Genomic DNA, 4,688 nt, shown 5'->3' on the forward strand with positions numbered 1-4,688 from the left:
AAATTTTACCTCAAAGGTAAAAAAAAAAACTGTAAGCAATTATTGAACACTAGGTATTGATATTCATGCTGAAATACTTGGAAGAATGTATACTGGTGTTTCAAATTACACTCTTAAATGCATTTTTAAAGAAAAAAATGGATTGACAGATGGATAAATATGTGATAATACAAGTATAGTAAAATGATAATGGTGGAAACTAGTGGGAGGTAACTTGGTGTTCACTGTAAAATTCTTTCAATTTTTCTATATGCTTGAAATTTTTCATAAAAATCAAAGATTGTGGGAAAAGTAAAAAAAAAAAAAAGAAGAAGAAGAAGAAGGAATATTGGCTTTTAGTGAGAATGCTGAGAACTTGAAGCCAGCATGCTCAGTAGCTGATTTGTGTTTGTTATTTTCAAATTTGTGTATTTCTTCCGTTATCCTTCATTCAAGCATAGTCATCCACATCAATTCCTGTAAATAACTGCTGCTCTACACGACCAAATTGTTCCATTCAAACTCTCAGTCATTGGAGAAGTCATTAGAGAAGTGAGTGTCAAAGAATGGTATTTAAAAGGAGATACAGCATCTGCAGATAGCATCTGCATATTCGAAGTGATAAAACTTCTGTTACCATCACTAGTCATTATAATGGAGTAGTTAAAAAAACTATTAAAATCTAGAGGAGACTGCCTATGTGCGGGAGCCATTAGTAGACATAGAAAGGGAAGTTTTAAAAGGTTTTCAACTAAAGTAAAGTTTTACCTTATTACCAGATTCAGAGGAAGATGTTGTTGAAACACTTCTATGTCCCATGATGAGCATACACCAAGAGATAAAGGGCCGGGAGCAGAAGATGGCGCTGGAGGGTCATGTGACTGGGTGTGCGAGCTGACTGGAGAGGTGAAAGGTCAAGTCTGGAAAGAGTCAGACCAAGTCACAGCGTCCTGAGGTGTGGCCAGGCTATTGGAACAGCATCCCTCTGGGAGACTGGCAGGGAGGAGTGAGAGTGAGGATGTCTCCACACCCCACGTCCCCGGAAATGGCAGGAAACTGAGAGGCCCTCCAGGCATCCCCAGAGGATGATTCGGTCAGAGAGGTACTCCTGACAGGGCAGTGATTACGGACAGGTCCCTCCCGTAGAGACAAGACTGAGGTATGGGCAAGGGATGACTCACCGGCTCGGAAGGCACAGAATCAAGCCTAGATATGAGCAAGAAACTACAGAAGAAACAGCATGTGGTAATACCCCACACCCAACAAGGGAAGTCCCAGCAGCACCTCATTCTATTGGAAGAGTCATGCCACCTCAGACTTTGGAGAGGGTGAAGCACATTCCTTGGGGATTTGGGAGAGCCTGGCTGCTACCACGTGGAGGGGTTGTGCATGTGCCCTGGCAATGGCAGAGAGCCCGGTGCAGCCTGATCCCTGGTAAGGGTGGAGCAAAAAAAAAAAAAAAAGCTGGTCTCCTCAGTGTCCCCCAAGGTTACATTCAGAGAGAGGCAGGCCTCTGTGTAGGCCCTTGGAAAGGATGGGACTGCTGCTTTCTAAACCCCTGAAGATAAATGACTCTCAACCTTCCCCTGTGATTAACTTTGCCCAGTGAGTTTTCCAAACTATGTGGATCCATTGATCCCCATTCTTTCCTCCTTTTGGAAATGGGTATATGTATCCTATGACTGTTCCTTCTTTGTGTGTTGGCAGAAAATAGCTTGTTCTGAGTTTCACAGGTCCAGAGCCAGAGGATAATTTTTCCTTAGAACAGACTATGCCTGTAGATAACTTTGATAGGAGTTTGTACTGTTTCTACTTTGCATTTCATTTGAATTTTACTGAAATGTTTAAGAATTTCTGATATTATGATTGAATTGATGTATATGGGAAAAACATGTCTTTTTTAGGGCCCACAGGGTGGAATGTGCCAGTTTGAAAGGATGTATGTACCCTAGAAAAGTCATGTTTTAATCCTAATCCCATTTCTAAAGGCTATTTCTTTTAATTCCTATTTAGTATGGTATTGGAAACTTTAATTTTATTATTTCCATGGAGATGTGATTCAATCAAGAATGGTAGTTAAACTAGATTACATAGAGATGTGTCATCATCCATTCTAGGTAGATCTTGTTTACTTTACTGGAATCCTATAAAAGAGAACAAATTTTGGAGAAAATGGGAGATTTAAAGAGAACAGAGAAAGATACCAGAATGCCACAGAACCAGGGAGCAAAGAGTCCACTGGCCAGTGGCTTTTGGAGATGAAGAAGGAAAACGCCTCCCAGGCAGCTGGAGAGGAAGCTAACAGATGATGCTGGAGAGGGAGCTAGCAGATAACGCTGTGTTCACCACATGCTCTTCCAGCCAAGAGAGAAACCCCAGCCATGTTTTCCATGTGTTTTTCCACTTGAGAGGGAAACCCTGAAATTCATCAGCTTTCTTGAATCAAGGTATCCTTGACTGGATGCCTTAAATTGGACATTTCTATAGACTTGCTTTAATTGGGATATTTCCACAGCCTAAAGACTGTTAACATGCAACTTATTAAATTCCCCTTTTTAAAAGCCATTCCATTTCTGGTATATTGCATTCTGGCAGCTAACAAACGAGAACAATTGGTCTTTCTTGAGTGAATGTACCTTCTTTTTGATGCCTTAATTTGGATATTTTCATGGCCTTAGAACTGTAAATTTATAACCTAATAAATCCCTCTGTAAAAGCCAAAAAAAAAAAAAAAAGAAGAGATTAAAGGGCCAAAAAACACCGGCACCTCCTGCACTATGCCGCGTTGCAATAGAAAGCTATATTAAGCTGAGAGAAGTTGTTGGCTCAAGAAAATATGGCCGGGTGGGCCAGGGTGGCTCAGCAGGCAAGAATGCTTGCCTGCCATGCCAGAGAACCTGGGTTCGATTCCCGGTGCCTGCCCATGTTAAAAAAAAAAAGAAAGAAAATATGGCAGAATACTTAAAGAAGATATTCTCAACTATTTGGCAAAGCAGACAGGAGCTATGGTATCTCCTTCACCTAAAGCTGAAATTATATCACCTCCAGCAACACCAAAAGACAGGACAATTCCTATACCAATATCAAAGCCTCCACTATTCACAGGGAGAGACATAACAGAACCCATTAAAGGCTTTCACAAAGCGATGATCAAGACAATAACCACAGCCCTGAAGTTTCTCACTTTGGATACTGTGATGAGGTCAACCTCACTGAACTGATTAAGTTATGAGAAGAACTAAAGCACATTGCTTTTGCTCATGGAATTAAACTCTCCTTTATTTCCTTCTTCTTAAAAGCTGCTTCCTTGGGATTACTACAATTGCCCATTCTTAATACTTCTGTGGATTGAAACTGCCAGGACATAATATATAAGACTTCTCATAATATCAGGTAGCATTGGATACTGAGCAAGGGTTGGTCGTCCTTAATGTAAAAAACATTCAGATCTGCTCTGTATTTGAGATTGCTAGTGACTTGAGCCATCTCCAGAAATTGGACTTTGAAGTTCAGCTCAGAACTGCTGAACTTACGGGAGGAACATTTACTCTTTCCAACATTGGATCAATTGACTGTACCTATGCCAAACCAGTGACATTGCCACCTGAAGCAGCGATTGGGGCTTTTGGATCAATTAAGTCCCTTTCCTGATTTAAGGAGAAGGGAGATGTATATAAGGCACAGATAATGAATGTGAGCTGGTCAGCTGATCACAGAATTATTGAAGGTATTACAATGTCATACTTCTCTAATTTATGGAACTCCTACTTAGAAAACCCAGCTTTTATACTACTAAATATGAAATGAAGATTGGTAAGACCCTTGAATTTTGGGGCTTCCAAAGAATACATAAAGCCTATCTGTGTATCTCTATCTGTGTCAACCCATGTTCTCCATTACAATTAGTATTACAAATTATCTGTATTGTTTGATTAAGGTTTGAGGCAAATATTAATGACTATGCTGTTAGACTTTTTCCTGAAAATGAGCAATGATGTAAAAGTTTCTTGGGGCTGTGACATTTTATGAGTCATAGTGTGACTTTTTAATATAATGCTGAAGTCTTTGAGTCAATGGATTGAAACTGGCAATAACAACAAAGTTAATGTTACAAAAAGACAGATAGCCGTAAACAGTATTTGTCCTGTTTTTTCTAACTAATTCTTAAATGAAATTTTTAACTACTCTTGGTTGAGAAAAGAGATTTATACACAAAAATACTTTCTATTTTCCCCACAATAATGCAAATTGTTATATAAATTATGTACGATTATACTCTTAAGATATCCACCCATTCCAGATGGGTGTTGATCAGTTTACTGGAATCCTTTAAAAGTGGAAACATTTTGGAGAGAGTCAGAGCTGACATAAATGACATAGTCAACAGAAACTACAGAGCAGATCTGACACAGATGCTGAAACTTGGAGGAAAGAGACATGGAAGTTTAGAGATGCTTGGAGCCCAGCAGACATTGCCATGAAATGTTGAACAAGCCAGAACCTGGAGAGAGCCAAAGGAAGCCAAGAGATGAGAGTCAACCCTGGCGAAGCAAAGTGAGGAACCCCCACGAGAACAGTGACTGAAAGCAATGGAGGCCAGAAGCACAGGACCAGAAGATACCAGCCATAAAACTTTCCAGCTGACAGGCTATTCCAGAACAATCAGCCTTTCATGAATTAAGGTATGTTTACCTGGCTGTCTTAGTGGA

General features: G+C 40.0%; 1 pseudogene; it reads left to right on the plus strand.

Moving 5' to 3' along the window:
* The first annotated feature begins 402 nt into the window (after positions 1-402).
* On the plus strand, positions 403-3,786 carry LOC143671705 (lipoamide acyltransferase component of branched-chain alpha-keto acid dehydrogenase complex, mitochondrial-like; annotated as a pseudogene).
* Positions 3,787-4,688: the final 902 nt, after the last annotated feature.

This window comes from Tamandua tetradactyla, chromosome X, assembly GCF_023851605.1.
Source record: "Tamandua tetradactyla isolate mTamTet1 chromosome X, mTamTet1.pri, whole genome shotgun sequence".
NCBI classification, from domain to species: domain Eukaryota; kingdom Metazoa; phylum Chordata; class Mammalia; order Pilosa; family Myrmecophagidae; genus Tamandua; species Tamandua tetradactyla.